This window comes from Erpetoichthys calabaricus, chromosome 9, assembly GCF_900747795.2.
Source record: "Erpetoichthys calabaricus chromosome 9, fErpCal1.3, whole genome shotgun sequence".
In the NCBI taxonomy this organism is placed as follows: Eukaryota; Metazoa; Chordata; class Cladistia; order Polypteriformes; family Polypteridae; genus Erpetoichthys; species Erpetoichthys calabaricus.
The window spans coordinates 18,385,019-18,410,018 of record NC_041402.2 but is presented as its reverse complement, the minus strand read 5'-3'; the positions used below and the strand labels follow the sequence as shown (position 1 = coordinate 18,410,018).

The following is a 25,000-nucleotide window of genomic DNA, read 5'->3' as shown; positions in this document are numbered from 1 at the left end:
GGAGGTCAGTGGAATGGTGAGGATGCAGGGAATAGAGTTGGTGAAGGTGGATGAGTTTAAATACTTGGGATCAACAGTACAGAGTAATGGGGATTGTGGAAGGGAGGTGAAAAAGAGAGTGCAGGCAGGGTGGAATGGGTGGAGAAGAGTGTCAGGAGTAATTTGTGACAGATGGGTATCAGCAAGAGTGAAAGGGAAGGTCTACAGGATGGTAGTGAGACCAGCTATGTTATATGGGTTGGAGACGGTGGTACTGACCAGAAGGCAGGAGACAGAGCTGGAGGTGACAGAGTTAAAGATGCTAAGATTTGTATTGGGTGTGACGAGGATGGACAGGATTAGAAATGAGGACATTAGAGGGTCAGCTCAAATTGGACGGTTGAGAGACAAAGTCAGAGAGGTGAGATTGCGTTGGTTTGGACATGTGCAGAGGAGAAATGCTGGGTATATTGGGAGAAGGATGGAGAGAATGGAGCTGCCAGGGAAAAGGAAAAGAGGAAGGCCTAAGAGAAGGTTTATGGATGTGGTGAGAGAGGACATGCAGGTGATGGGTGTAACAGAACAAGATGCAGAGGACAGAAAGATATGGAAGAAGATGATCCACTGTGGCAACTCCTAACGGGAGCAGCTGAACGAAGAAGAAGATACAACCTGTTAGTTCTGTTGTGAACTCTGCTTATGCTAACTGTGTTTCTTTTATTTTTGTTGTTTTTTTCTGTATATGGGGTGGGCAGCCCCAAACCTTTTTGTGTCTGAGGACAGTCCCCTTGGTTTCCAGCTGGGACACAGATCATGAGCATAGAAGCTCAACTGTTTTGGGGCACGTTGCCACCACTAGGGGACGCCTGGACTTTTACAGGGCCCTGTTTGGCAGCAGTTCTACCACACCCGGAAGTGCTGCCAGAAGAAGCTCATTGGGCACCTGGACTCCTTCTGGGTGATCCTATAAAAGGTGCCAGTCAGCACCACTCAGTGGCCTGAGTTGGGAAGCGGAAGACAAAGCTCTGGAAGATGAGTGGAGGCGGAAGGACTGGCAGCAAAGGGACTGTGTTGTGCTTTGCCCTATGAGTATTGTGTGCAGGAGTGTAAATAAATCGAGGGCTGTGTGGTAAAATCGTGTTCTGCCTTTTCTGTGTCAGGGATAGGGCGGCTGTACATGCCCAGGGCTTCACAATACTGTATATATATAACATAAAACCCTATTTACAGTTTAGGTTAAAAGGCTAACATTTGTCAGGATGGTACATCTAGGCCTTTAGGTATCCACTAAGAAAAGGCATTTCAATATATCAATATTTACAGGTAAACACCCCCAACAGAGAAATAACAGAGAAACTAAACAAGGGATGCTCCATGGTTAGCAAACACAGTATACATTTCCAACGAAGGAGAAGTTTAGCAAAATGACCCCTTTTATTGGCTAACTAAAAAGATTACAATATGCAAGCTTTCAAGACAACTCAAGCTAATTACATCTTGCCTGAACAAGGGGCTTGACTTCTCACTACATTCATAATGGCTAACACGGTCCAACACCCTAGTACCACTGAGGGAGAGAGAAGCAGGGGAGGTGGTTGTGTCCTCCAATCCAAGACAAATCAGATTCTGAAGCCCCTGATCTACTGTGCCCAGAACTTGATCTTTTTATCCCTCATATACAATGTAGCCATTATTTCACCATTAATTCACCATTATTTGAGCATATACGAAAACCCAACAGGAACCCCCCACACACACCTTCTGCTCTATGATTTTATATACAGGCAGTCCCCGGGTTACGTACGAGATAGGGACTGTAGGTTTGTACTTAAGTTGAATTTGTATGTAAGTCGGCACAGGTACATTACTTTAATAAATGTTATTGTTGACCGACTGTAACCAAGTGCTCTGCCAATGAATGATGGAGTTTCACCTCTCTCTGACCTTTTTATTATTTCTACTTTATTTTCGATGGTGATGGTTTTTCTCTTCTTTACTGTATCACCAGCACTTGCATCAGATTTGTGTTTCAGAGACATTCTTGAAGGATGAAGACAAAAGGTTAAGATGAGCTCTTCTGCACAGCACTGTACACGCTATCACAGCAGATTAGGCACCAGTCGTCAACATGTCTGATGTATAGGGTGGTCCAGATCTAATTATGCAATTTTCATTACGCTATAACTTATTCAGTTTATTACATAGAAAATCACCCGAAAAAATCCCAGACCATCGAGAAGTGTGCGAAATGACGACACGAAGAATCGTCTTCGCGCCGAACTGGAATCGTCCCCGCATAAATCAAAGTCATCCAGGCGATCTGGATCTGCAGAATTAGATCTGGACCACCCTGTACTGACAAGAGACAACTTCCTGCTATGTGCGTAACAGTACAAGCAGGCTTGCTATTGAGAATGAATGGGGGCAGCGAGGGGCGGTTCATCACCAGCCCACCTCACAGTCACCTCCACTACAGTATGCTGCCTGCAGTACCCCGCCGCACCACCGCCCCCATTCAACACACAGCCATCCGAGGCACACTACAATGCTACCCCCCACCTCCCCGTTCACCCTCAATGGCCTCCATTCAGCCACAACAGGGTCACCACTTGCAGCATTACCAGCTGCCCACCTAGAACGAACGGGGCAGCCGTGTGTGGTGGGCGGGCAGTGAAACCGCTTGCCGCCGGGAGCCGCCCAACGGACACTACACCGCGCGAGCAGTGAAATCGACCCCCTCCAGCCTCCGTCCAGCCACCGCTTGCAGCGTCCCCGGGCTGGAGATGACGGAGCGGCAGTTACTGAGGCGCATGCATCGTAGCTGTGGCCCCATTCATATGTCGTAGATCGGATGTCCGTAACCTGGGGACTAGCTGTACATATAAGGCTGTGCACGACAATCTCAGAGGGAAAGTAAAACCTGCAAATGGCAGAAACGCCCCTGCACTAACGGTGTCATTTTTAAATTACTGGGTCCCCCAACCATCTACTCCACTGTAATATACATTCACATCTATTGACTTCAAAAAGGGGACACACACCCCACCCTCCAAAACCTGCATGTCTGCTTACTTTGAGTGGTGATGCCCCAACACTCCAGTCTCCAAAATTCGTTAAATATACATTTGCATCTGCAGACTTTAAATGCGGATCACATACAAACGGGGAAAATCACAAACAACAATATCCGAGTGAATAACATTTACAAATGAAAACAGTAAATGTGTAACAGTGATAATAACATATACTCAGATTTACTCCTGCTGATTACTCGTTTCAACTTCGTTCCTGTAAAACTGTGTTTTGCAAAGACCAAGTGACTAGGAATGGCAAAAAAACGGATCTGATGCAGGAATGATTCACACGGGGACCATTGTGTATAGCATGTTCAAGAGTCGGCAGCTCCAGTAACCTAATGATATTATTAATACAGTATATATTATTCAACTGATGCCTTTGTCTAAGGTGTCTTACAATATTTCTGACATAATTGGTTCCATTTCTTTTGTTTTTTCCAATTGGAGCACAGGCAGGTGTAATGACCCACACGTGGCCACATGGTGTCAGTAGTGGGATTTTAACCCACAGCCTCTGGGTTTGAAGCCCAAAGCCTTAACCACTACAACACAATCCATCCATCCATTTTCCAACCCGCTGAATCCGAACACAGGGTCACGGGGGTCTGCTGGAGCCAATCCCAGCCAACACAGGGCATAAGGCAGGGAACCAATCCCGGGCAGGGTGCCAACCCACCGCAGGACACACACAAACACACCCAGCACACACTAGGGCCAATTTAGAATCGCCAATCCACCTAACCTGCATGTCTTTGGACTGTGGGAGGAAACCGGAGCGCCCGGAGGAAACCAACACGGGGAGAACATGCAAACTCCACGCAGGGAGGGCCCGGGAGGCGAACCCGGGTCCCCAGGTCTCCCAACTGCGAGGCAGCAGCGCTACCCACTGCGCCACCGTGCCGCCCACTACAACACAATTCCTACCAAAAATATTAAATATGATAACACAGATAAGTACTTGGTTACACTGATACACCCGATTAATAGACGGCACTAGAACTGAGGCCCATTGTCTTACAGAAATTCCCAGGCAGAGACGCTTAACATAGCTAGTAAAGAATAAAGCATAAAAAAAGTAGAATGATTAAATACTTTTTAAGCTAAATATTTTATTTTTACTCATAAAGTGCAACACAAATGTTAAGTCACACGGAGTGCTCTTTTTAGCACATGCAGTTTCGTCTGAAATATTTAGGCCCTGACCCACAATTGTAACCCGAGGAGCCTTGTACCTTTAACCAAGAATATCTTTAGTTTCCATTCTTTTATTTATTCGACACCATACTCAATAAGATTCTAAAAAGAAGTTTACTATTATATTGCCTTTAAACTTCCACTAAACTGTGAAGATTTTCTTTAAAAGATTGGAATTTAAAACGTGAAAAGGAATTGACCCTACCAGACAAATTCTTTTTATTTTGATCCACAGCGCTGTATTTCAATTACAGCTGTATGTCTAAAGATCATAGGCAGACAAGAAAGACGAGTTTGATCTCCTCATTGTTGTCCTTCTTTGGGTCTGCAAAGGAGCTCATTTGTGCACGTTGTTAATTCTACTGGTGGGTTTTCCATTGATGCATAGCAGAGGCTGGCCTACAAATGAAAAGGATTTTTTTGTTTTACTTTTGCCAATCAAGCAAGCAAATAATCGTATTCTAATGGTAATTTTTATTAAGCCAGATAGATGCGTTAGATTGCCATTACACTGCAAGTTTCAGATGCGTTAAACATATGTTTGAAGCAGCAAGTTGCTAGAAATCAATCCTTGAGTGACTTCATGGTTCTTTGATTTTGTAACGGATCCTCCGCGAACAAAGACAACTAAGCTACGAGTAATAAAGCAGCTGAAGATAATCTCACTTCGGAGCAACTAAAGAACAATCATTTGTCTATAGCGACCATTACATAAAAAGTGGAGTAGCTAGACAGCTAAAGCATTCACTCCCTTTTCAATGTTTGATGAATTACATGCAGTGTCTTCCACTCCCTTCCACTCAGCGCCATCTTTCATTCAAATGATACTTTCTCAGTATAAACTTTAATTCAAATATTCAGTAATAGTTGTTCACATTTAAGTAGTTTACAAAATCAGTGTTATTCTGGACTTTTCGTGATTCAACTCTATGTCATTTTGTTTTTTTGTTTTTTTTACGAAATCCATACCAAATGGCATACAACAGAGATATATGTATAGCATTTATCATTCCAACAGATACTAACCACATCACAAAAATTGCTGTAATGCATTTTATTACTACAAATTGTTATGGTGTGCCATCTGTTGGAATGACAACTGTAATGAATTTTATGACTAGAACTTTAGAACACTCTAGACGAGAACAGGCCATTCAGCCCAACAAAGCTCGCCAGTCCTATCCACTTATTTCTTCCAAAAAAACATCAAGTCGAGTTTTGAAAGTCCCCAACGTCTTACTGTGTACCACACTACTTGGTAGCTTATTCCAAGTGCCTATCGTTCTTTGTGTAAAGAAAAATTTCCTAATGTTTGTGTGAAATTTACCCTTAACAAGTTTCCAACTGTGTCCCCGTGTTCTTGATGAACTCATTTTAAAATAACAGTCTCAATCCACTGCACTAATTCCCTTCATAATTTTAAACACTTCAATCATGTCACCTCTTAATCTTCTTTTGCTTAAACTGTAAAGGCTCAGCTCTTTTAATTTTTCCTTATAATTCAACCCCTGTAGCCCTGGACTCAGCCTAGTTGCTCTTCTCTGGACCTTTTCTAGTGCTGCTATGTCCATTTTTGTAGCCTGGAGACCAAAACTGCATACAGTACTCAAGATGAGGCCTCACCAGTTCATTATAAATGCTGAGCAGAACCTCCTTGGACTTGTACTCCACACATCAAGGCGGTATATAACCTGACATTCTGTTAGCCTTCTTAATGGCTTCTGAACACAGTCGGGAAGTCGAAAGCTTAGAGTCCACTATGACTCCTAAATCCTTCTTATAAGGTGTACTCTCGATTTTCAGACCTCCCATTGTATATTCAAACCTCATATTTTTACTTCCTATGTGTAATATTTTACATTTCCTGACATTAAATTTCATCTGCCACAAATCTGCCCAAGCCTGTCTGCTATCCAAGTCCTTCTGTAATGATATAACGGATTCCAAATTATCTGCTAATCCACCTATCTTGGTATCATCTGCAAACTTAACCAGCTTGTTACTTATATTCCTATCTAAATCATTTATATATATTAAAAATAGCAGCAGCCCTAGCACTGACCCCTGCTGGTCACCACTCTTAACATCGGCCAGTTCTGATGAGGTTCCTCACACCATCACCCTCTGTTTCCTGAGTCTGAGGCAATTCTGCACCCATCTAAAAACATCACCCTGAACTGCCACTTCTTTTAATTTGATGCCCAACCTCTCATGTGGCACCTCATCAAATGCTTTCTGAAAGTCCAGATAAATAATCTCATCTGCTCCACTCTGATCGTATCCTTTTGTTGCCTCCTCATAGAATGCCAGCATGTTAGTAAAACACGACCTCCCTCTTCTGAACCCATGCTAACTGTTCCTAATAACTCCTGACCTTGCCAGGTGTTGCTCAATCTTATCCTTAATAATTCCTTCCATTAATTTTCCTGTGATGCATGTTAAGCTTACTGGCCTATAGTTGCTTGGATCTGCCCTGTCACCCTTTATATATAATGGGATGATATTTGCCATTTTCCAGTCCTTCAGAATCTCTCCAGTGCGCAGTGACTTCCTAAAACTACAACTACAAATGGTTGTGGTGTGCCATCTATTGGAATGACAACTGCAATGCATTTTATTACTGCAAATGGTTGTGGTGTGCCATCTGTTGGAATGACAAATGTGATGCATTTTATTACTACAACTGGTTGTGGTGTGGGTGGCACAGTGGGTAGCGCTGCTGCCTCGCAGTTGGGAGATCTGGGGACCTGGGTTCAATTCCCGGGTCCTCCCTGCGTGGAGTTTGCATGTTCTCCCCGTGTCTGCGTGGGTTTCCTCCGGGCGTTCCGGTTTCCTCCCACATTCCAAAGACATGCAGGTTAGGTGGATTGGGCGATTCTAAATTGGCCCTAGTGTGTGCTTGGTGTGTGGGTGTGTTTGTGTGTGTCCTGTGGTGGGTTGGCACCCTGCCCAGGATTGTTTCCTGCCTTGTGCCCTGTGTTGGCTGGGATTGGCTCCAGCAGACCCCCGTGACCCTGTGTTCGGAATCAGCGGGTTGGACAATGGATGGATGGTTGTGGTGTTCCATCTGTTGGAATGAGAAATGCGATGCATTTTGTTACTACAAATGGCTGTGGTGTGCCATCTATTGGAATGGCAACTGCAATGCATTTTATTACTACAAATGGTTGTGGTGTGCTATCTATTGGAATGACAACTGCAATGCATTTTATTACTACAAATGGTTGTGGTGTGCCATCTGTTGGAATGACAACTGCAATGCATTTTATTACTACAAATGGTTGTGATGTGCCATCTGTTGGAATGACAAAGGTGATGCACTTTATTACAGCAGATGGTTGTGTTGCACCATCTGTTGGAATGACAGAGCCACTGGATGGGCACACAAACACACAGACATCCAATTATTGAGGTGGATATTGCAGTTATAGTAATGACTGTCCAGGAAAGAATTGAAACAGTAAACTAATTTGTAGTAGAAGTCACACATGGGCATTTGTTTGGTTGCTTTTGCAACTTATTGAGACTCCTAGACCACCGATAACAATATTAAGAAACAGTAACAACATGAACTCCTGAGACAGTTTACAAAGGAGAAGAGACTGTGAAACTAACCTAGCTCATGATACTCAAACAAAAGCTATGGAAAAATACGCATTTCTTAACTTCTTCCAAATGCAAATATTATACTAGAGCACTTTTCTGAATGCAAAGTAGGAGAAGGAAAAAAAAAGGCCAGTTAAGTAAACAATCAGAGGTTAGCGTGACCCAATGATTAGCTAAACTGGTTAGTATGGAGACGTGCGAACATTGTACTATGTGAGGCCTGAAGATGTGAACCACTGCTTTAGGCTTTGACCTCCTTGCAGCTGTTTCTCGTTCTTGTTGACCGGTGTGGCTCTGTGACCTTATAGACAGGGCGGGATGACCCCTGATACTTACAGCATGTCAGTCCTATGGGGCAAGTGGTGAAGATTTGCCATCTTAGTGTTCACGTGCTGTCCAGGCCTCATTCACTGCGTATTGAGACTGCTGCTTTTACCCACCTAAATGAGGGGTTTGTATTAAGGCCCAGGTGAGGCTCTTCAAGTAGATTGACGCTTGCAACCCACGTTATCTGAGTTTCTGTCTTTTCCTTTTCTGACCCTCACTGAGAACGTAGTTGCTCTCCCTGACTGACTGGTCCGCAAATTTAAGTTGCGTGGTGCAACAGAATGTGTGACTCCTAGTATAAATAAAAGGTGAATGACATGAAGAAGAAACTGCCAAAAAATAACAAGATGAGTGGAATCTTTTTTTTTTTTTCCTGTATGAATGGAAACTTTAATTCTCACTCACAGTCATGACACATTCACAAATATTGATTTCCTTTGGAAAAAACAAGATGGCATGCAACAGGAATGAGTGAAGAGGAATGTCGTGATGCCACACTCAAGGCTCTTCTTGCATGCCAGAACATAACTAGTGTCTGTCAACTGTGGTATATTTAAACTGCTGAAAATCTGATATTTAATATTTTTAAACAATCCATTTGCATACTTAGTTGTGGGTTAGGAGTTATGAGGAAGGACTGAAGGGTTGAATTTGGAGGTTAAGCAATCGAAGATTAAAAGGTGACACGGTAGAAGTGTTTATAATTGTGAAGGGATTAGAAGGGTGGATGCAGCTGTTACTTTAAAATAAGCTCTTTAACAAGAACATGGGGCAAAGTCGGTTAAGGGTAAACTAAAGTTAGAAAGTGTAGTATATCTTCACATGGAGCAGCAGTAGCATTGCTGCCTTAAAGTACAGAGGTCTTGGTCCTCCTGCGTGTTCTCACTGTGTTTGTGTGAGTTTCCTCCCAACAGTCCAAACAAATGCAAGATAGGTGAATTGGTGATGCTAACTGGTCCTAGTGTGTGTGAGTGTGTTCGATGGATTGGCGTCCAATCCAGGGATTGTTACCGCTTTGCACCCTATGCCTGGTAGGATGGACTCCAGCCCTGCATGACCCTCCTCAGGACCAAGTGAGCTTATGGTATGGTATTCCAACCCGCTGAATCCGAACACAGGGTCACGGGGGTCTGCTGGAGCCAATCCCAGCCAACACAGGGCACAAGGCAGGAACCAATCCTGGTCAGGGTGCCAACCCACCGCAGGACACACACAAACACACCCACACACCAAGCACACACTAGGGCCAATTTAGAATCGCCAATCCACCTAACCAGCATGTCTTTGGACTGTGGGAGGAAACCGGAGCGCCCGGAGGAAACCCACGCAGACACGGGGAGAACATGCAAACTCCACGCAGGGAGGACCCGGGAAGCGAACCCAGGTCCCCAGAACTCCCAACTGCGAGGCAGCAGTGCTACCCACTGCGCCACCGTGCCACCCTGGTATGGTATGATATGGTAAAATAATAATAATAATTTTAATTTATATATACAGGTAAAATTCCATTACAACGAACTGCCAGGGACCTCAAAAATATTGTGTTGTAATGAAAATTCCGCAGTAATGAGATTCTGTATTTGTCACTATAGTGCTTTCTTTAACTTGCGTCCAGGCGTCTGCAATCATTTCAATAGCTTCTTTCGTGTTAATTTTAATCTCCTGTCTACAAGTTATGCTGGCAAGAATTTTTCTCAGCATTTCCTTGTGATAATACACTTTCAGGGTGCGAATGATGCCCAAATCCAATGGCTAAAGCACTGCTGTGCAATTGTGTGGGAGGAATTCAACGAGAACATTATCTAAATGCAGAAGCATGTTGTGGGCAGCACAGTTATCAGTCAGAAGCCGATTCATCCTTTTCTTCTTCTTCATATTGTGATGTTTCTGAACTCTTTTGGGACAAACCAACGGGAACGACACGCTGAAATGCATCCCGAAGTGTGATTGCCGCGTCTGTGGAAGATTGTTTGTCCGTTGCCGGGGCAGGGCAACAGCAGGTTCACAGCGCTGCAGTGAGGCGCCACTTGAAATTTTGAAAAATTGCGGTTGTGCTATAAGTCCCTGTCTTGCACCCCAAAACACGAGGCTGAGTCTCAGTACTTTAGCAAAACTAACTTTATTCAGCTTGAAACAGGAACGGCATGGTTATTTATTGTAGCGTGATCTGCCACTCTGCTATAAACAGACACAGCAGTCAGGCAGGGTCGTGGCCAGGTCAGTGGCCAAGTAATCCTGTTCCCTGTATTTACAATGTTCCTTGCATCACCCATCGAGATCTTTTCTGTTTGCTTTGGCGGAGAGACGCAGCAGAGCTGTGAGCCTGCTGTTGCCCCGGCAACAGATAAACAGTCTTCCACAGACGCGGTGATCGCACTTCGGGACACTCTTCGGCATGTTGTCCCGTTGATGGAGGTCCCTAGAAACCTCACATTTTCTTGAATGAGTGCCGCATTAATAGGAATGTTTCTTGAACGCGCATCACTGAACCACATAAAAATGGCTTTTTCGACGTCTTCAAATGCAGCAGTTCGCATACGTTTGCAACCCGAGATTTTTCTTCTTTTTTTGCTTGGTCTTTCAAGAAGTTGACAGTGTCGATGGTGAAATTCCGATTTCACTGGCAACGTCTTTTTTTCTTTTTGCCAGAATCGAGAGCTGCAAAAATGTAAAGTTTTTTTTTTTATAATATGAACTGTTATCATTTTTTCGTGTCTGCCATTTCTATAGGAGGGTGACAATGAGTTAAATTCCAATGGGTGTTTTTCAAATGTTGACGAGCAATAAGCAAAAGGTATCACTGAAAACCACCGAAAACAAAAACAACAACAAAAAAAAAAGAACAGTACGAGCAAAGTTCGAAGAAAGAAAAATTTTTTTAACAAGTGTTTCTGTTTGGGGATCATTGTGCACAACTGAGCTGCGACCACAGAACTAACCGCTCTGTGGCTGATTCATTCAAGCATTTCAAGGTCTTTTGGGCACTTTGTTGTAATGAAAGTATCGGCTGAATGTACTTCATAGTAACAAGATTTCTATAGACTTGTGTCATATGGGGAAACTGTCTGGACCATAAAAATACTTCGTTGTAATGAAAATTTTGTTGTAAAGATATTTGTTCTAATGGAATTTTACCTGTATATTTATATATATTTTTTTTTTGTTCACGTAGTTGTTTCCGTGAACTGTTTCTTTTTAGTGTCCTTCTGTTTCACTTTGCTCTGTATACTTTAAAATAGCAACCCTTTATTTGATTTTGTCTTTATTAATTCCTTCCCCTCCTTTTTCCTCCTTTAGTGGAGTCCAGTGTGGAGCCTTTCAGTTACGTGGGTGTGTTGTGGTTTGTGCGGTTGCCTAACTTAAGGGTTTTTCCTAACCTTTTCTTTGTCTGTGGGTATCCTTCAATGAGTTGTGTTTAAGCCTCCTATTGTGAGTTTGTATTTTATTTTTCCTGGACTTTCTTTGGGCTTTCCCCTCTAAAAGAAAGTATTATTTTGTCTTTTGATTCTGTAATGTATGTGAGATTTGGGGTCTTCCATTTTCTGTTTGAATTTATGTGTTGAGAGACTTGTCAAATAGATGTTTCAATTTAAATTTGTTAATATTCTCCTTGATATGAAGAAACGCAGGCCATAGTACCACCAAATGTTAGAGAAATTATTTTAAAGATGACAGAAAATGAAAGTCTTTTAACTAATATACATATAAGCTTGTGGTGGGCAGTTTGGTAGTCTTAGAATTGCGTCACTGCTTTTTGTAGATGATGCGATCCTGTTGGCTTCATTGGGCTGTGAACAACAGCACACATTGGAACAGTTTGTGTGAAGTGGCAAGGATGAGAATCAGGAACACCAAATCTGAAGTCACGGTACTCAGTGGGATAAAGGTAGATTGTCCTCTCCGAGTGAGAGGTGAGTTATTGCCTCTAGTAGAGGAGTTTGAGTAACTCAAGCTCTTAGATAGATAGATAGATAGATAGATAGATAGATAGATAGATAGATAGATAGATAGATAGATAGATAGATAGATAGATAGATAGATAGATAGATAGATAGATAGATAGATAGATAGATAGATAGATAGATAGATAGATAGATAGATAGATAGATAGATAGATAGATAGATTATCTCGGGACATAACGTGAGCTACCACAGCTATGCTGATGACACACAGCTGTATTTATCAATAGCACCTGATGACCCCAAATCTCTTGATTCGCTAACACAATGTCTAACCTGTATCTCTGAATGGATGAATAGTAACTTTCTCAAATTAAATAAAGAAAAAACCGAAATCTTAGTGATTGGCAATAATGGATACAATGAGGCTATTAGAAATAAACTGGATGCATTAGGATTAAAAGTCAAATCGGAGGTAAAAAGCTTAGGGGTAACCGTTGATTGTAATCTGAATTTTAAATCGCATATTAATAAAATCACTAGGACAGCATTTTTTCACCTAAGGAACATAGCAAAAGTTAGACCTCTTATATCATCGAAAGATGCAGAGAAATTAGTTCATGCGTTTGTCTTTAGTCGGCTAGATTACTGTAATGCACTCCTCTCAGGACTACCCAAAAAAGACATCAATCGTTTGCAGTTAGTGCAGAATGCAGCTGCTAGAATCCTTACCAGGAAAAGAAAATCCGAACACATTTCTCCAGTTTTGATGTCACTACACTGGTTACCTGTGTCATTCAGAATTGACTTTAAAATTCTGCTTATGGTTTATAAAGCTTTAAATAATCTCGCCCCGTCTTATATATCGGAATGTCTGACACCTTATATTCCAAATCGCAACCTCAGATCCTCAACTGAGTGTCTCCTTAGAATTCCAAGAGCAAAACTTAAAAGAAGTGGTGAGGCGGCCTTCTGCTGTTATGCACCTAAAATCTGGAATAGCCTGCCAGTAGGAATTCGCCAGGCTAATACAGTGGAGCACTTTAAAAAACTACTGAAAACACATTACTTTAACATGGCCTTCTCATAACTTCACTGTAATTTAATCCTGACACTCTGTATATCCAATTCATTATAATAACTATTCATTCAAAATTTGTACTAACCCCTACTCTCTCTTCTGTTTTCTTTTCCGGTGTCCTATTGGTGGTGGCTTGTGCCACCACCATCTACCCAAAGCACCATGATGTTCCAACAATGATGGATGGATTAAAAGCCAGAAGTCTGTATAACCATCAGCATCAAGTGACTCCGTGAGAACCCTAACTACAAAGAGGACTATTTCATTTATGTTAGGTAGAATGCCCAAAGGGGACTGGGCGGTCTCGTGGCCTGGAACCCCTACAGATTTTATTTTTTTCTCCAGCCTTCTGGAGTTTTTTTTTGTTTTTTCTGTCCACCCTGGCCACCGGACCTTACTCCTTTCTATGTTAACTAATGTTGTCTTATTTTAATTTCTTATTTGTCTTTTATTCTTCTTTTCTTCATTATGTAAAGCACTTTGAGCTACTTTTTGTATGAAAATGTGCTATATAAATAAATGTTGTTGTTGTTGTTGTTGTTGTAGATAGATAGATAGATAGATAGATAGATAGATAGATAGATAGATAGATAGATAGATAGATAGATAGATAGATAGATAGATAGATAGATAGATAGATAGATAGATAGATAGATAGATAGATAGATAGATAGATAGATAGATAGATACTTTATTAATCCCAATGGGAAATTCTCTTGATCAGGGATGGTGAGATCGACAGACAGATTTGGGCAGCTATCACAGTTATGGGGTCGCTAGCAATCAAGAATGAGCTGAGTTAGAAGGAGAAGCTCTTGTTTTACCAGTTGATCTATGTCCCTACCCTCACCTATGGTCATAAGCTTTGTGTAATGACCGAAAGAATGAGATCATGCATACAAATGGCCAAATGAGCTTTCTCTGCAAGGTGGCTGAGTTCTCCCTTAGAGACAGGGTTAGATGTGTAAACATCTGGCTGAGGCTTGGAGTAGAGCTGTTGACCCTCTGCATTGAGAAGAGCCAATTGAGGTGGTTTGGCATATGATACGGGTGTCTCTAGGATGCCTCCCTATGAACATTTTACAGTCATGACCAGCTGGAGAGGAGACCCTGGGGAAGATCACTGGGAGGATTATATTTCCCATGTGACCTGGGAACACCTTGGGATCCCACAGTATGAGTTGTCAAGTATGGCAGGAGAAAGGGATGTATAGGCCTCACTGCTAAGACTGTTGCCCCATGACCTGGCTCTGGATGAGTAGTGCAAAATGAATGAATGAATGAATGAACATCTAAGCCAAAATTACCACAAATATCACAATGCCAAAATCCAAAACATGACAAGAAAGTGAGACGTCTAATAGACCAACAAAACAGACTGCCATGAAAAGGCTGACCCCATGCCAGCCAGTTCAACCAAATGCTACCTGTAGACTTTGGACTAGACAGGCCTAAGATGGGTAGCAGGTTCTAAAAGTTTAAAATACAAACATAGGCTCAGAAATATATCAAAATGCCCTACAAGGGAGAGGGTGACCATAAACCTATAGACTGTGCACCAAAGGGCAACACAGAATGTTTATAAGAATGAAGATTCATTAACAAAATAGAAAAATATAACAACATAACTTTAAATTGCAAAAAGGATTTGCCCAAAAAATCACTCCAAAGAAACAAGTCCCAATACACATATCCAAAAGCCAAAATTCAGAAAACAGAGCAAATAAATCACAATAACCAGAAAATCCTCAGAAAAAGCAACACTTACAGTATATTAATCTCAAAACAACACTTAGTGATCCACTGCTGAGATTCTTTCTCTGACTCAATGTAAAGCCAGAGGAAGATCCCAGCAGCAGTCACATCAGGGTGGCCCTTCCAAGAAACATCAGAAGATTTACAGAGACAGTGCATAAACATTACATCATAAATAAACAGAACAGAAATTACATAAAATATGAAAAATAATAATTTTAAAAATAACTAAAATTACAAGCAAACAAAAAATACACAGAACACAAATGTTAACAAAAAATTATAGTCAGAAGATTTGAACCTAGCTACACTGGAAAGATTTGAATACTAAAATGACAGCACCACCATCTTAAATAGTGGCACTCATGTTAGATGTCTGGTGCTCATGTGGCAGCAACCAGAGGCAGTTGTGTTTCAGCCAAAGTTCCTCCACAGATGGGGTTCAAATGCTGCTTTAATGTCTATTTTGTTTCTTTCTTTGTTTCTTTTGTATCTTCTGTTACGTTCCTTGTGTTTTATGGTTGCTTCTTCAAGAGACGGGTCCACCTGTCCATCAGCACAAGGCACTGCCCTTAGCTCTGTAAAGACTGAAGAAACTCTACAGTCCCTTGCGGTTCATTGTGAATGCACTTGTGAAAAAAGTGTTTGCTTTTTTTATTATTTGTGAATTACTGGGGTTTTTGAACTAAGTTTGTTTGTTGGCAGGGGGAAATTTGGCTTTTTACAGAAGCTCTTTAAATAAATAATTCCAAAAATAGGTAAATATAGATAAATAAATAAATATAGACATGCACTATGGTCTGAACACATACTACAATGACTAAAAATAAATACAATAAAATTAATGAGAAATAAAACTTCTGACTTAGCTGTCACAGTCACAGTGAGGCATTATGAATGCTGCATTGTTTTACTTTGTATTCTGGAATTGTGATTGGGACTTGTTAGCCTTGGATTGCCTTTGCCTTTTTAGGCATCTCCTGCTGTGCCTTCTGTGCTCTTTGGATCCTCCTTGTCTTCGGAGCAAATTTTTTTTGTAGAAATAAATCTTTTTTATCTCTAAAAATTCTTCATTGCCCTCTCCGTGACCAGCCAGGGTTTGACGGCTTTCCCCCTCTAGTTGGGCATTTTGGAAATTTTTCTGGGACTTTACGCTTAGGAACTCTTTAGTTCATAACAGACGTTGCTGCTAATAACAACATGTCTTAGATGACATTTTGGAAAAGCCCAAAATGGTAGCTACCTTGGACAAAACCTTAATAAAATATGAAAAACAGGAGAAATGCCTACACATATAGAAAGAGATTGTGCAGACCCTGACATATTCACTGTTACTAGACATGGGATTCAAAGTCACAACTGGGAAGCTATGAAGCAGAAATGATAAAAACTGTACACCATCAATTTAAACAGAAAATAAAAGTAGGTATGACCAATTAAAGCTAACCCTGTGAATAGTTAAGCATGTCTAATTATTATGTGTATGCATTCTAATAATTAATTTATGTATAACTTGACAGTCCTAATATGCAGCATATGCTGCATATACACTGTGATGGACGACCGGCTACAGACTCCGGTTGCCACTCCCAGGCCGCTAGGAGGAGCCCTCCGGACAGCATGATGGTGCCCCGAATGCCAGCAGGGCCTTATGGACTGCTGGATACCTTGGGGACCACCAGGTGTCGCTGTAGGGGGGCTAGTGAGCTCTTGTGTGCCCTATAACCCGGGAGTGCGTCATCATCACGTGACCAGAGGAAACAACGTGCTCCCGGGGTGAAGAAGAGGACTGTTTACCCTGACCCGGAAGGAAATGGACTTATGGGTTGTGCCAGGAACCACTTCCGGGTTGGGGGATATAAAAGGACTATGAGAAAGCCCAGACACTGAGCTGAGCTGGGAGGTAGGGTGGCAAAGTGTCTGGGCGAGGAGGAGTGGTTTGTTATAGAGAGAGAATAGTGGTTTATGAGTGTGGTGTGGAGAGTGTTTTGTGCACCGTATAATTATAAAATAAAGAATATTTATATATTCACCTGGTGTTCAGAGTGGTACCTGAGAGTTCAAGAGGTGGACAAAGCCTCTATCTGCTACAACACCTTGCTATCAATATCACACTTCACAAGTTAGAAAGTTCCAGTCAACCAGACATTAGCTAAACCCCCTAAAAATGCCTTTGTAATGAAAAGAAAATCTAGCTTCAGCTTCCTACATGCCGATAGTGTTTCAAAAGAACAGAGGAATAGCTGAATAAAATATAAAATGAGCATTGTTCTTACAGGCGGTTCAATCACAACGGGCCAAAGAATCCTCTGAATGCTGCACACATAGCTTTCTAGGAATTTGCCTGACTGCTATTAGACCTTAATTGCCCTCTTTGTAATGGAGAGCTCTTCTGAGCTAAAGAAAAAAAAAAAGAGAAAAACCTCAAATGCAAAAATGCAGTTTCTTTTTCAAAATCATAATCATTCACAGAAAAGGGTCCAAGCTGTATATTAAGATCTGTTAAAGAAATTCAGAATGCATGAAAAGGCAACTGAATGTCAAAACATGAACTGTGTGACCTCTGGGGGGGGGTTCTGTCTCACAGCCCCAGACCCTTGACACAATTTCACAGATACGGTTCCAGGGGTAAATTAATCAATTTATTTTCCGAAATAACTTATACAGGTTTCTTCCTTCACACAGTCCACAACTCCAAGAGCACAATTCTACCCTTGTCTACTGCTCTCAAGCAAACTTCATCTGACTTCTCTCTGGACTCCTCTTTTATAGCTTCCTTTATACCAGACTGGAGAGAACTTCCGGTGTTATCACCTTGTACCCTGGAAGCACTTCCAGGTCAGACAGAACTTCCCCTTGATAGGATAGTCTATGTCCAGCAGCTCCCCCTAGTGGCACCTGATGATCCCAACAGAGATGCAGCCTAACACAACAACTCCCATGCAGCCCTACATGCCAATACCAGGAGGGTATTGCTGCCCAGTGTACTGAGCGAAACACATGGTCCTGGGAAGCAGTCTCCCTCCATCCTTCTATTAAAATGACCAGGAAAGGTACCACTATGAGGTAAAGTGAGGTCTTTTTAAATAAATTGTCGATGTACTAGCGGCTTTAAGGAGGGGGGGCGTGGTTGCATGGCTGTAATTGATGCTGTTAATGGCCACATCTGTGCCACGTCCCCATATAAAAGATAGGAGCGTGAGTGTGGAGGGAGGATTGAAAGAAAATGATCGAAAGAATGGAAAAAAGGAAGAGGAAAGAAAAAGAAAACAGACAGAGGTTAGAGCGAGCAAGCGATAGAGAGAGAGGAAGGCAGAAAGAGCCGGTGAAGGAGTGAGCGAGCTGTGGAGAGCAGGATCATGGGAGAAAGCAGGCATGCCACGTCCCCATATAAAAAATAGGAGCGTGAGTGTGGAGGGAGGATTGAAAGAAAATGATCGAGAAAATGGAAAAAAGGAAGAGGAAAGAGAAAGAAAAGAAACAGAGGTTAGAGTGAGCGAGCGAGAGAGAGGGAGGCAGAATGAGCAGGTGAAGGAGTGAGCGAGCTGTGGAGTGCAGGATCATGGGAGACAGCAGGCAGCTTGGAGGAGAGCCCCTGGAAATGAGTGTATGGCTGACACTGGATTGGGTCAATCCTGCTGAGCTTTTCAAAGGAGCAGGAGAGACCAGGATTATGGATGGTTCTCCGCGGAAGGCAGTGGAGGTCAAGGAGACTTTGGGGGGGGGGGGGGGAGCCCCAGCGTGAGTTGGGGATGCTAGTCTCGGCCCGGTGAGGGAGCCTGTATGTAGCCAAGGGACGGAAGGCAACCCAATCCAGTGGAATGTCAGCTGCACCTGCTGATGGAGCGACTCCCCTACTATAAGGCCTGTATGGGATAAGCAGGGGCGCCTCCAGTTAAAAAGGAAGAAGGCACCGGGTTTTTTTAAAATGGTATAGCCTCTAGCCAGTTGATTTTAACCTTGTGTTAAAGGATTTATTTATTGTATTTTTAACCTCCACTTTTCACCCGTTTTTATGGATTATTTATTTATTGAACTGAGTTTTGATGCACTGAGCTATTTATTTAGACATTGTTTTGTTTTGGCTTGTTTTAATAAAAGCACTGATCACTTCTGCACCTTCCCCTTGCTTCATGCGATGTCCTCATTTGTCCAGCTCATCCCAGTCATGACAATCGATGGTGTCGGGTTCAAGCTGCTCCCAAAACTGGAAGAGGGAGCACAGAGCAGGACCCACACCGTTACACACTAACCAACTCTGTCGGGATGCAAACCGGATCAGGTAAGGAACCATTCATTCCAGATGTGATACCAGTCAATCCATGCATGTCATCTATGAAAAGTGTTAACAGCACACAAGCTGTATAATGGCGATTCACTTCTTCCATCCAAACATTTTGGGATCCAGAACTTATCCCGGCAGAATCAGGCTCAAAGTACATATAAACCTTACATGAGGTATCAGTCTGCTGTTGAACGCAGGTTTTGAACTACAAAGGAAAAACACATATATATGTTGTCTATACATGTATGTTAACATTTGCTGGAGTATTTCTAAAAGGCGTTTTCACACTCCTAGTCTGTCTGCTTTGTGCCGAATCAGAAGATGATTAGCTGCTTTGTTTAACCTCCAGTTAGTGTCAAGCGAACCAGAAGTAACCATAAACACTCACGGGTGTGTCTTCTTTCATTGAACAGACAGATTTTCTTATGGATTGATCACGGAGATTCAACAAGTTGTGATAATGATGTGCTTCGTTTAGAGCTCTATGAGTAGAATGTGTACAATCTGATTTAACTAGAAGAGAACATGAAGATAGCGTTACTTTACATGAAGCAGAAAGGACACCATTCATCTGGTGACTCTATGGCAAGCTCTGCTGCGGGCATACAATGACATGTCAATGAGCTTGCCTACCTGCCTCCTTTCCTTTGTAGCCTGGCATCCTCCAGTCCTGCCACGTTTGTTGGCGCTCTCTCTCTTTCCTCTTTAACCTCCTTCTCTACTTTGTTCTCTCATTTCTGTCTGCCGTGAAGCCTTCTTTACACTGCCTAATTGGGTGCAGACGAGACCCTCCGTCCACTCCAAGGTGTGAATGCAGAACCTTACTGACCCACCTGCATTTGAAGGCAAGAGTGTGATGAGCCAAACAATGTAATCAACCCTGGAGAAGCACTGTTGTATGCCCACCTGCACCCATTCTGAGCCTGCATGCTCATGGGACTCGATTATTTATTTACAAACCTGTTCTACACCATGGACCACTTATCACACTCCTCCCCACTCAAGCCCGCCAGTTGCATGGGAATGCTCCATAACTAGTTAATCCATACAATAGGTTACGACAGTGGTGACTAGATAGATAGATAGATAGATAGATAGATAGATAGATAGATAGATAGATAGATAGATAGATAGATAGATAGATAGATAGATAGATAGATAGATAGATAGATAGATAGATAGATAGATAGATAGATAGATAGATAGATAGATACTTTATTAATCCCAAGGGGAAATTCACAACTGGATAGAGGAACACATTTGTTTTAGCTGATTCTAGTAATGAACCAAACCTAGACTGGCTTGAATGCAAGACAAAATCATAGACTTAAAAACGTAAAATTTAAGTCCAAGTATTTACAAACCTCCACCATTGTATTGCTTCTCCAATTGGAGCAGATTTCTATCAACACTCCTCCATTATCTGAGCTTAAGACCAGCACAGAACTATATTAGATTACAAGTCCTGAGGTGGAGTATGTAGAATGGGAGAGAACAGGTTGATAAAGTCAGTCATACTCGGCAAGGTGGAAAGGGTGAGGAAAATAAGAAGACAGAGAAGAAGATGGCTAGATGATATCAGGGAATGGCCAGGCTTGGGTGTTCAACAAGCAATTCATATGGTTCAGGAAAGGGAAGGAGCCTGGGTAAGAAAGAAGGTTCCCTCTGTTGAAACTGTTGGGGCACAAAGAGCCAGAGTGAGATTTATGAGCATAAGAGATCCTTCTGCAGTCCATCTTTAATATTTTGACCAGGTTTTATTCCTAGGCTTACATGCCTTTGTTATTTTATTGTTTTTGAATTATGTTTCATGTTTTTATGTAATGTAGGTTTAGTTATTTTTTTGTTATTTGTTTACTGAGCCTTTACATGTTCCACAATTCCTTGTGTGGTGTGGATAGAGCCCTAGGAGGCGGGGCCACCCTGACATCATTGCTGCTGGGTCCTCCCCTTTTCCTTTATAATTTGGTCAGAGGGAGGGTCCAGTAGTGGATCACTAAGAGTTGTTTGGAGGTTGCAGTGAGTATTCTTTTCTTTTCATAGCTCTGGTTCTTGTGGATTGTTGCTGGTGTTCTTGGATACTGTACTATTTGGATGGCGTTTTGAGACTTGTTCACCTTTTTTTTTTTTTTGTTCTTTATTTATTTCGCCTTATACAATTTCTTGTATTAGGAGTTTGTTAGTTTTCGCATACCCGTTGGGGTCAGAGCGCAGGGTCAGCCATTGTACAGCGCCCCTGGAGCAATTACAGGTTAAGGGTCTTGCTCAAGGGCCCAGCAGAGTAGGATCTCTTTTGGCAGTGACAGGGATTCAAACCGGCAACCTTCGGGATACCAGCACAGATCCTTAGCCACCACTCCGCCCCCACCTTGGCTTGCCTTTTAACCCTTAAACCACCACATACTTGGGGGGGTTAATGCACCCCTGGACACCCAATATCTTTTTCCTGCCGTTTTTAAGGAAAGGTCACATAAGAAAAAGTGAAATTTTAATGGAACACATATTTTTTTAATGCAAAGATCATCACAATTACTGCAACACTGATCATTTAACACACTGCCAATGAACTGTAAAAACTATTAAAAAAAACTACTGCAACAATCTATTATTATATGTACAAGGTGCGACTGACACCACTGATGAAATTCAGTAAATCACTGAGCCAACTGCGTTTGAATTGGCTGCATGCTAGCACACAGAGCTCAACGCTGACGCTTGCAGGCTAGTCTAGTGCAGCGAATGAATCCCAGGGACAGTGATGCTGCAGTACTGCAGGGGGCGGCAGTACTGCTCAACAAATATACGGCACTGGGAACCGACTATAACCGGTTCTGCCGTTTTTCAAGGGTTAAGCAAATCCCTTTTTTTTTTGATGTATTTGTTCTTCTTTTGATTTATTCAGCCATTTCTAAATTTATAGATACTTTGTTTTGGGTTGCCTCAATAAAGCCAGTGGTTTATGATCGCTGTCTCCCTTGCCAGGCATTTTTATATATTTCTGAACTTTTATGTTTGTTTTTGGCTTTTAAAAAACCAGCTCCCAATTTTGGGCCTGGGCAGGCTGAACCCTGCAATTAGTACCTGGGGGGCTGACAGCCTGGGGTAAGACGATTTCTGGTCAGGTCTATGATGTTCTGGGCTGGCTTATGGAGCTTTTGGAGGCCTCACATCGCACCATGAAATTGTGGATGAGAAAGGCTTTAAAGGCTCCTCATCTCCATCATTATTGTAGTCTGTAATGGAGGGTTCATCTAAGTCCTTTTATAAATGACATAAATTTCATTTGTATTTAACATTTTTTTTCGGTAGAACAGACATTAAAGCTACCTGGCATGCCCCTGTATTGGTAACTAAAAGGTCTGGAACCTCATAAATTGGCACCAATCATACCACTAAAGGCAAAGTTGTAAGAGTGACAAATTTCTTTAATCTTTCCTTAATTTATTAGACATTATTCATGTCCAAAATAAAACATTTTTCAAATCTTGCCGTCTCCTTACAATCAATAACTTCAGCTAGAAATTGCAAGCTGGCATCTATTCAGGTGCCAGTCTTATAAAATAAGGAGATGAGTGTTAACACTGCCATGTCCTCTGTCAGATTAATTTAATGACTGGAATGAGATGTAAGGTGATCATATCATATTTTGAACCATATACTGAATTAATAGCTACAACATAATTTAATGCTAAGGTCTGCTGTTTTTGCCATATAAATGTACTGCACTTGTGCTTACTGTTCTATTTTTAACACAAAATGAAGTTGCACTGCAGGTCTGCTTGACTCATTCACCATAAGAGGGTGAGAAAAATAGCAATATGGGAGAGTCTCAATTTAGAACTATGGCTTGTAGAACTGCGCGTGTAGTTAGGATGCTTCCCCACATGGGCGCACCAAACTGATATTTGCTACCCCAGGCAAAGTTATAAAGGAGCCCCACCACCCCATTTTGGTGTGGATACGAAGCAGTGAATTTACAATTTCAGAATGTTGTGGGGACATTTGATTACTTATAGCATCACCTGTTTCCAAGATAGTGCCAGAAAAATGCACGCTTGAGGGGTGCCATTTCAGAAAACACGTAGGAAGTGGTCTGCATTATCAGTTTTTGCTTATTTTGCATTTAACGGTTCTCTAAAGAAAGTAAACATTGCAATCAAATTTCCACTTAAAAACAATACCTACATTATGTAGCTCTGTATTTAAACAGTCAGCCTAACAGGCAGCATACAGTGATGTTGACCATCTAATTATAATCTTATCAAGGCTGCTCCATAATTGTATACATTTTATTTAGGTGGCTGAAATAAATTGACAAGCTTAATATAACCACAAAATTTAATGAAACTGAAGTATATTGATTATCTTTACACATTTACCCATGATTCTTATTGTATTCATTCATTCATTACATTTATATAGCGCTTTTCTCAGTATTCCTTATTGTATCCTTGCTGATACATGCAAATGACATACGTTAACTATATCAATGCACAATCTCAGATAATTTTTCCAGTGTAAGACAGATATGGAGAACTTTCTTAGTGTGTGGTGAATAATGAATGATATTTGTCAAGTTGTATTGTTTTTGGCAAGTTTTAATGCAAAAACATTTAAGAGATGATTATAGTTTGAAACCAGGCTTTAGAAATACCTTCAAGTCATGTGCACCTGTCGTCTTTTTTTATTATTTAATTTTATTTTGCTCGATCTGTGTGTTTTATGCTATGTCAGTTTGTGGGTAGGTTGTTAGATTGGGAGCATGTGCTGCTATCGTATTGTTGTACCCACCACATGCTGAACCACCTGGATTGGGATCCGAGTGTGGCAGATAACACCTCAGCACCACACTGGAACAGTGTGAGGTTTTTTACAGTGGCTGGAGTGCCAATCCTTCCAACAGCCCCTAAGTTTTCCAAGTAAGGAGGAAAAACCCAAAATGAAGGGCACTGCTCAATAATAATAATCTATATATACAGGTGCTGGTCATAAAATTAGAATATCATGACAAAGTTGATTTATTTCAGTGATTCCATTCAAAAAGTGAAACTTGTATATTAGATTCATTCATTACACACAGACTGATGTATTTCAAATGTTTACTTCTTTTAATGTTGATGATTATAACTGACAACTAATGAAAGTCCCAAATTCAGTATCTCGGAAAATTAGAATATCAATTAAGACCAATGCAAAAAAAGGATTTTTAGAAATGTTGGCCAACTGAAAGGTATGAACATGAAAAGTATGAGCATGTACAGCACTCAATATTTAGTTGGGGCTCCTTTGGCCTGGATTACTGCAGCAATGCGGCGTGGCATGGAGTCGATCGGTCTGTGGCACTGCTCAGGTGTTATGAGAGCCCATGTTGCTCTGATAGTGGCCTTCAGCTCTTCTGAATTGTTGGGTCTGGCGTATTGCATCTTCCTCTTCACAATACCCCATAGATTTTCTATGGGGTTAAGGTCAGGCGAGTTTGCTGGCCAATCAAGAACAGGGATACCATGGTCCTTAAACCAGGTACTGGTAGCTTTGGCACTGTGTGCAGGTGCCAGGTCCTGTTGGAAAATGAAATCTGCATCTCCATAAAGTTCGTCAGCAGCAGGAAGCATGAAGTGTTCTAAAACTTCCTGGTAGACCTCAGGACCTCAGAAAACACAATGGACCAACACCAGCAGATGACATGGCACCCCAAACCATCACTGACTGTGGAAACTTTACACTGGACCTCAAGCAACATGGATTCTGTGTCTCTCCTCTCTTCCTCCAGACTCTGGGACCTTGATTTCCAAAGGA

The 25,000-nt window shown here is 41.7% G+C and overlaps 1 protein-coding gene across 2 annotated transcripts in view; it reads right to left on the bottom strand.

Moving 5' to 3' along the window:
* The window catches only part of pappaa (pregnancy-associated plasma protein A, pappalysin 1a), an 803,024-nt gene that overhangs the window by 375,224 nt on the left and 402,800 nt on the right, over nt 1-25,000 (bottom strand). The window lies entirely within an intron of this gene.